Raw genomic sequence first — 9523 nt, forward strand, 5'->3', positions numbered from 1 at the left:
TCCATTTTTGATGATGTGAAAAATCTTTGTCCCCATTTAGCAGTACAAGAGACTGGCAACCCATCCAGGGTGTACCCTACCCTTTGCCTTATGACAGATGAGATAGGCTCCAGCCTCCCTCCATGAACCCAAACTGGTACTTAAGAAAATGAATGGGTGGATGGATTTATGCAACTATAACCATGCAAGTTTAATTATTTGCTTAAGTGGTATGCAGACTAAACAAATTTCAAGTTTTTCACTTTTCAATATTCTACAAAACCATACAACACAAGCCACCACTTTGTTAATATACATTTAAAACACAGGTTGATTCGAGCCACCAGCCCTTCTCCCTGGTTATTCAGATGTGTGTTAGTTAAATATGGCTGATTGGTCATTTGTTGTTCTGTCAGGTGAAATAGTTGATTCAGTTAAGCAATTAAAAGGGTCTCTGAAAAAACAAACAGACAAACAAACAAAAAAGTGTGACCTTCTAATTTAACACCGCATGCTGGTGTCAAATGATTTCTTCAATCTACAAACCTAAAAATTAACATTCTCATCAACACAGCAGACGAGTAACGGATAATCTAGCTGGAAACTGGCAGCGACGTGCGAAGAACGAAGATGGCCTGCGAGGAGATGATTACAAACTACAAAGGAAAGATTTAGATCATATTTGTAGCCAGGGTATGTGTATGTGTATCAAATAAATCTGAATAAGACAGAGACGCACACAGTAATTGGGAATGACAGACGGGAGGAGAAGACAGAAAGAGAGAAGGAGAGAGAGGAGCGGGAGGAAGTACCGTGTAAGCGTATGCATGCATGTACATGGAAATCCTTACATTGCACTTTGGCAGCAGAGGTCGGGAAGACAGTGAGAGGTTAGGAGTAATTCATCATAGTGAATTCAGCAAAGCCCTACCCACCCAGATCACCCGCTGCTTTTTATAAGTAAAACAAGTGGCGACAGAGGACGGCCAGAGGTCGCTGTCATCTTCAATGTAAACTACTGCAGCCTGTACACCCAACCAAAATCCATGAATAAAGTATGTGATCATTAATACATGTAGTACTGCTATTGAATAGCAAAGTAAGAGGACGGCTGTGATCAAGAACAATTAAAAATGAATAGCTTTTCATGTGCCTGGAGATGGAGTGTATGTTGACATTTACATATGCGGTATTCACAAATTCACGTTCATTGAAGATGGATAAAAATTAGATGATGCTTTATACAGCGTAGCTAAACTAAAGGTTCATTCCAAGTCATTGCTCTTCACTATCAGCAGAAAATCTCTTTCTGCATAATAGTTTTCTTTAAGGGATTTAAATATGAAGCTAAAAAAAAGACACTTTACAAAGCTGTTGTGTTTCTTGGGAAGGGATAAACTGCAAGTGTGGAATTAAGAAGAAGAAGTTGAGACATAACCTTTTTATTTCCTAGCACAGCTAAGTGCCTGTGTTAAGAATGACTGGCAGCTGTTTTTTCTCCTTTGGTTAAACACAATTTGGATAGATTAAGATTACCGCAAGCGGCTTGCTGCTGAGCATCACAACATCAACATCTCTGCCACTGTGTTGGATTACTTAGTTATGCGTAACTTCACCTTCCTGCTCTAAATGCAGTACGTGTCACCACGGTCATGCAATCTTCCTCTACTAAAAACACTCAAGGGGGAGTTGGTTGATAACATTGAGGAGCATGATCGAGTCATTTAGCTGGCTCTGTGCATGAACAGTAATACTGAACGATAATAATCAAGATGATAAGAATCACAGTCTGATTGAATTTCACATACTGGCATATGTTGAAATTTTACTATATGTGTTCTAAATACATTAAAAACAGCCAGAATCTGTAGAGGAAGTGAAGTGTTAAACAAACCTAAAAATCATATAAAACTGAAAATATCAAAGAATTTGAAGACATAAAAAGTATTGGATATAAAAAAAAAAAGATCTAGTAAGGCTCAGGTAAACTTTATCTACACACAACATGCATGCATGTCCAACTTGCATCCACTGTTCACCTTTTCTTTATGTGGCGCTTCCAACAGAACATTGCTTACTAATAATCAAAAACGGATTTTCTTGCTACTGAAAAATCGGTAGACTAAAGGTTTATAACAGAGGAGTGTATGAACACTTTGCACAGACCGGTTCACCTGCATTCACAGCAAGATGAGCAAGCCCAAGAGAAACGCCAGAAGATGAGTATATAGAGCTTTTGTTCACTGAGAGACAGAAACACAACCTCACAGAGGGCCCTGCCATAAATGGAGCTGCATAGCAGTGGTCTCAGAGGATAAATAGTGGTCTCCAAACCATCTCCTGGGAAGTAAACACATCCAAACCCTTACGACATACAAGACCGGAAGATGGGAACCACTTTGTATTTATGGCTGATCCCAGGTCTGAGATAAAGGAAAGCAGCAGAGGAGCGCGTGCAGACGTGTAGTGTTATTTAACTATCAAAGCACATCAGCAATGCTTGCTCGAGCGTGCATACGGCTGAGTTGCGGTTCCTCTCTAAGGCCATGTAAGCACATGACAAAACGTCAGATTAACTTTATAAATGGATGATAAATTCATCTGTCTTCCACCCTCATCTCCATATCTGCCTGTCAGAACATCTTTATCAGGCACTATATGGCCCCCTCACATCACTGTTCTCGCTACAGTTCAATTATCTCCCTATAAGATGGTCTCCTTGTCACTTAATCTCTGGTGTGACAGTGAGACAGACATGACATCAAAATCAGCAACCAGCTCTATCAAAGGGTATCGAAAGGTTGAGTTTAAATAAAGAGGAAAAAACAGTAAGTTCAACAGAGCAGGGGGGGACCAAAGGAAGAATGTTAAAGTTCAGTTCAGTTCTACTTTTTAGAAATGGCCACTTTTTAAACAGACTGTTCGTGTGAATGAAGGAGAAAAAAAAACGCCACAGATCCTAGTTTTACTTCCTTTTTATTAGTTAATTTTTACCATTTAAGATGGGACCGCTAAACTTTGGCTGCCTTTTCATCTTAATACAGAAACTAAAGAAAAAACGCTTGAATCCTGTGTTGTTTGAAGGCAGTCATCAGCTACCAACAGCTTTTACGGCAGAATGTTTTCTTGCATGCAAGGTTACTCGAGGCATGAGTGGATGCCCTGAGTTAATCAATGAGGCTTTAAATGTCAATATGAAACCTTTGACCATTCAGTGATTCATTATTGGGTCTTACGCATGAATAAAGTTTTAGCGATGACTGAAATTCAATTATGCTTTTTGCAGATATTCTGTTTCCTCACATGAAAAATAAAAAGTGTCATTCCAGTGCATTTAGGCAGCGCTACATCTACGTGCAGTATGCCTACTCTGAAGCTTCACTCTGAAATCGGAAAAGCAGCACTATGTCCTTCTGAATGCACAACACATACGATGACTGCTTTGAACTTTCCTTCCCACTTAACATTTAGAGTGAAATACTGAAAAGGGAAAACATTCCTGACATCACAAGAACCACTGTCAGGCCATGCTGGCACAACATGGGTTAAAAGACCTTATACAAATGTATTTAGTCCATTCAGCTTGACTGCATATTGTGACTGTCATCAGTGCAAAAAGTGGGGAAAAATCAATTTGCCGCTTCATGATCCAGTTTTGTCTGCCCAATAAATTTTTAGTTTGTATACCCCGAGAATATCCTTAGATATGAAATATTACGAAGGCTTTTACCAGATCACACTTCACGTTAATGCGTTTTTATATGGAGGCAATAACATACTGGCTACAGTACATAATGACTCGAGTGTGAAAGCCATAGATACTGGATAGCCAACCATGTGCCAGAGCTTTTGCTGTCCCCATTTGGAGGAGGCAGGAGGGAGAATGTGTGTGTGTGTGTATGTGTGTGACTGTGTGGGTGTTTGAGGATAAATGCATGCACATGTGCATGAAGGGCACGGAGAAGGCAGCAGTCTCCCGAAAGAACACTTTATTTGGAAAGAGCCTCCCGTGACCTGGCTTGATCTCGTCCCTCATTTCTTGGGTGGGGGTTGCGCACGCCCATGTGTGTTTGTGTGTGAATGCTCAGTGCTGGGGATTTACAGATCTTTGAAATGGCTGTGCCCCTGAGGATAGGACTGCGCTCCCACCAGTGGCTCACAGTGCTAATCTGACTGACAGCTTGGTCCAGCTTTCAGCCAACAAAACAGCCCACTGGCAAGGTCCAAATACCTGACTGCTGAGGAATGTGATCTGCCATGAGATGACAGAGGAGAAGCTACTCACCCCTCTGTGTGCCTAAGCAAATGCTCAACCGCCTGTATCTCTCTCCCTTTCTACCACTTTTTCTGTCTGCTTGTTTGTCAGCACTACACTGCTAGACCTACACATCCTCGGACTCAGCTGGATATGACAGTTTGACAGGCTGTCACAGTTCTAAAACAGAAAGGCAGTGGGATGACACTGTCACGGTACCCTTCGGCAAGCATTTAGAAAAAACAAAACGTCTTTCAACTTTTGAACCTTCCAAGATTCATTTTTCAAATACGCATTATTTGATATTTTTTGGTTTAAAGAACTAGTCATCAAAACCAGTATTTTAAAGGAAAGCACTTTATGACTTCACTTAAGGCTTGATCTGTTTGGACACTGGCGATAAGGCTTCTGTTACCGCACATATTCACCAATAAGGCAAAGCTACAAAAAAAACTCTGCCACGTCAGTTAAAAACACCCCCACAAGCCATCTGTCTTGTTTCTTTTCTCCTTCAGGGGCAAACTGAGAGCTTATTTAGCTAAGATGCCCACTCATCAATCAGCGAGGCTTTTCCATAAGCCATCCAGCACAGCTTGAACTGGAGGACCCTCATAATTGAATATTAAACCCCCGATGAGTAGCAAGGCAAACTGCGATGTTGACTGGAGGCTGTAGTGTTCTGTTGCCGTTGTGTTGGCAGAGATACCTGTGGTGCTGTTCAGTGTAGCGTCAGTTGCATCCTGCCTACCCGAGGTTATTCTGTCACACTGTCACAATTTCCATCTTTTGGATAAGAAAAGTGTCTACAGACAAACATCCAAACTCGCACAGGGGACCACAGATGCAAGCAGGCATGAATCTATTTGGCACGCAAATATGTAAACACAGCTGGCTTTTACTCAATAGGCAGCACTTGTAAGAAGGCTGGAGAAATTGCCTATTGTTCAGTTAAGACAAGAAGTAAATGTGGCTTTGACTGTTTTTATTTTGGTCTGTATTTACCGCAGCACGCTGAAGGAATCTCTACACAGCTCAAACAGAAGATCAGGGAGCAGCCCACGATTCTGCACTACAAATATAATTGTATTTCTATTAGACCTGAAAGCAAAATAATATTGTGAGATAAGGAGTGAAATTGCAGGGAAATTGCATTTTTCTGGTGTCTTGCCAATATAATCTGATGTATGAAATGGTGGAATGTCACGAAGGAAGGTACTCTTGAAAAGATTAAAATCTGCTTTGCCTGTTATTATAAATTTGGATGTTTTTCCAAAAGGAAAATCCTGTCAGCAATGGAGAGAGAAGCAAAAACCTCAGATTTTAGGTCTGTGTCCTGAAGTGTTAGATCAATGAAAACCAAGGTGTCTGGAGCGCTCCCACAAACATTTTACAGCACATTATCCATGTAGGTTTTCCAATTTATCTATAAGAATCGAGTTCACGTCTACAGATAATGGCATTAATTGTAGCGATATTACATTAACATCCTGAGAGTATAACCAGCCGATTAATTCATTTCTTTAGAGGCAATATACATGTTGGCTACTACAACACGCACAATTTGCCACAAAAATACACATTAACAAGCCACCTCTTCACAAGAAAGCCTTTTTTCCATGGGAAGCTGGAGCCGCAATCCTCAAACGACTCTCCTGCTGTTAAGACAGACCCTGTGATAGCCAATTGGACTCTTAAAGATATGGATTATTCAGACCCATTCAGGCATCAGTGTGTTGACAGACAGACCTCAGTAAAAACATCCCCATGCTGTATATCCTTTCTGCCCCATTGCTCTATGGGGATAAGCTGACTTACATGTACAGAGAACCTCCCTATGCAAACAATGATTGTGAACAGTGACATTCAAGGACTGCAGCTGCTGCTGCAGACAAGCGCACAAAACTGGGATTCACCTATTTGCTATTTTCATTCGATTTTTCCCAAGCATCAAAGTTTAATAGAGTAAATCTCAGAGATACTGCAATATGCAAGCTTACAAATTTTAGTCAAGACTTCAGTAATTATGGTATATGTGGGCTAATTACATCTCTTACATTTTAAAATTGCACCATGGCACGCCATCGGGATTAGCGAGATTAATAATGCTTTCATAATTGCACTTTTATATTATTGCTTCAGGTCAGGTAACATATTTTAAACACCGATGAAGCACAGCACAAAAGAATGTAGACTTGTTTTCATTTATTTGGTTACAAAAATGTGGGGAAAAACATCTTCATATTTATTTTATATAAAGTATTATCACAGATTCTTAAAAAAAAAAAAAAAAAAAAGCATATTTGACAAGTCAGCTTTTGATTTTCTGGCTAGTTCACAATTAGCTACTGGCTGCCAGCAGTAACAAACAGGTACACTACTGTACAGTTGGTATTTACATCTATTCTTGGAAATCGTGCAGCTGCAACCTCGACAACGAACGCCAACCCTCTTTCACAGTTATAATCATCCCAGCACGTAGAAGCTGACTCCCTGTCTCTTTTACAGAAAAAAAAAAAGCACTGCTATTGTCATCAGTATAATGTCTTAATAATTATCATCTGAGGGTGCAACTCGAGACTCGACTAAGACAAGGGGAGAGAAGCGCAGCGTGGATAGACTAGGAGAGCAAGCAGCACCCCGTGGATGCATGATGAATGAGGGTGTCAGTTGTGTTCACCCAACTAGCAGTGCAGTCTCTGAAACTGTCAGTCCCCATGCACTGAGACCTGTCTCATTAACCACAGTGATCATGCATTAACAAGACAGGCAGTAAGAGAGCAGGGAAATAAATCATTTTTATAAGATGAACCACCATTTTTAAAAAGAAAAAAGAAAAAAAAATTGTAATAGACATTAAATTTGTTTCACTGGTGATCAGCGTGACAAGATATGGCACATTAAAGCTCATCATATGGGTTTGTTTTGGTTGTGCACTAGGATTAGAATGGAAACATTTGCATTGCTGGTAATTACTCCAAGTAGATTTTGATGAAGTATTTGTTATACAATTATATGAATAATGATGAAGCACTAGGTAACTGTCTCCAACAGTGGGTTCCATTTTCTTACTCCCCACTGTTTTTGGTGTGCTGCATTATTGATAAGGGGCTGACATTTTACACTTTTCTTAAGGCAAAGCCAGAGTCCCTCTACAGTCACCTGCAGCACTGTCTCCACAATAACCAGGCTGACAGTCTAATATCACAACAGGGACTCTGCAGGATTCATATTACATTTATTAGCAGGTTTGTGGTGACAGCATTGGTTTGTGCCTTCTGCTGGACTAGTTTGGCATTTTTATTTACTAACATGAAATTTTCATCACATAAAATCAAAACACATTCAAGACTTGACAACTGGTGTTCCTGCGATTGTTCAGAAAATCGACTTTATATGTATTCCTAAAAAAAAAATCTCCTTTTAATCTTTCTGGGGGAAAAAAAATGAGAAAATGCCTCTCTTAATGCTGCTTGGAAGCAGCAGGGCGTGGCTGGGAGTCAGCTCAGGTTAGTCCCTGTTTTCCTACATCAGTCATCCTTAAACTTAAAACCACCTGCCCAGTGTGGTGCAAGTCCACCTTGTGCTGTTAAAACAGCTGCAACTGATTGAGACATCGGCATGTGTGAAAAAGCACCAGGACATTAGAAGTGGATCATTTGCCTCCTGCTGGTTTCAGAGTGGAGTCTCAGAGAAGCAGGCTTGTTCTGGGCATCCTGTAAATGCTTTATTGTACTGGGATCTGGCAGTTTGGAGGCCGGGTCAAAACCTTGGGCTCTCTGTCGCATTCCTAGAATCGTTCTTGAACTGTTTTTTGTGGTGTGGTGGGGTGCAAGTGTTCCAATGGGGGAGGCTGTTGCCATCTGGGAGCGCCATTGTCATGAAACATGCCTTGTTTTTCAACGTTTAGGTGGGTACATATCAAAAATAACATCCAATCCACATAAATGCCAGAAACCAAGATTTCCCAGGAGAGCACAGCATTGTAGTTGGACGATGAGTGTCATAGGCTTCAGCTGTAGTAGTGGTTTTAATGTTGTGTTGTAGTATACAATGGCTAAACTGATGAGTGCATAAAGGCTAAAGCATGTTCACCAGTCTTTAATATAATCCACTCCAAAACTCCAAGAGTTCATTCAGAATATTCAACAGCAACATCGTCAACAGGGGTGCAGAAATTTTAGCACTCTTAAAAACTTTTGAGAATAAATTTGCAGGCCACTGTGAACATTAAACACTTGCATTAAGTCCCTGACATAATATTTGCCCACCACAGACGTACAAGAGCGCATTTGTTTTTGTTTTCTCTCACCGTCTTTTTCGAAGCAGAAGATTAGGCACACATTTACACACGTCTTCATGCTGCAGGTTTCTGTACAGATAAGAGCTCGTCATACAATTACTGTATCATTTGACATGGATCATTACACTGTTGCAACCCTGGAACCCACAATACTGCACAGCGTGCGCCTTCCACAAACTAACTCATGCTCCTAGCCAGTGTGTGCACTCTCGTGCATGTTACTCTCGCTATTCCGCCAAAACAACACACATAAAGGAAACACAGCCTACCTCGGCTCGCAGTGACAGCTCCGTACGTCGACTCGTTGCAGGAGATGGCAACAATGTGATGCTCGCAGTAAAGATCGCGGTTCGTAAGCGCAGAAGTTTTGACAAGTCAGTGAGTCACGGAGCACACAAAGAGTGCCAGTCCCTTACTGATCTGTGTAAAGCAAGCCAGTGTACAGGGTGTATGACAACGCCCCGAAACAAAAGTGATCCGGTTGATCCTCCGGTGGATCATTACGATTATTATTAAGGATGTTTCTCTCCAAATTGGCTACGCGCACCGGTGCGCTGCGATTACCTCCCAAAGTGATCCCCAAAGCAAACGTCCCCTAAGGACACGTGATCAACATACGGGGGACGGGAATAGCTCTCAATTCCCCACACAGTAGCAGCTGGGATCGGTTACACCGCTGCTTTAGAGCCCGTTCAAAAAACCCGAGCTGTGCGCACCCATACTCCTCCTCCTACCATTTTCCCATCCCCTGTGACCTCACGGTGTCGCTGTCATTTGTCTTCACCTTAGCAATTTGGATCGATTAATATAATACACCTGTCGCCTTGGCCCGCTGATTATAAAGACATTAAATTTTACTTATAATTATATGGAAGTTTCCTTTCAGATGTTAACTCACGAATGACTGTAGATAAATTATATTTATTTAGATGACAATATTTCAATGTTGTTTAATAAAAATGAACAACTTAGAATCCTATATGTACCAT

The 9523-nt window shown here is 41.0% G+C and overlaps 1 protein-coding gene across 2 annotated transcripts in view; it reads right to left on the bottom strand.

Annotated features, from left to right (window-relative positions):
• Window positions 1-9269, bottom strand: part of mid2 (midline 2) — a 165886-nt gene extending 156617 nt beyond the window's left edge. For both annotated transcript variants that reach the window (XM_014334759.2, XM_005913390.3), the window contains exon 1: window positions 8804-9269. The gene's annotated coding sequence lies outside the window, so the exon portion shown is untranslated. The remainder of the gene's footprint in view (window positions 1-8803) is intronic.
• Between the last annotated feature and the right edge of the window lie 254 nt (window positions 9270-9523).

Source organism: Haplochromis burtoni, unplaced genomic scaffold, assembly GCF_018398535.1.
Source record: "Haplochromis burtoni strain Fernald_Lab_line unplaced genomic scaffold, NCSU_Asbu1 Contig_4, whole genome shotgun sequence".
Taxonomy (NCBI): Eukaryota; Metazoa; Chordata; class Actinopteri; order Cichliformes; family Cichlidae; genus Haplochromis; species Haplochromis burtoni.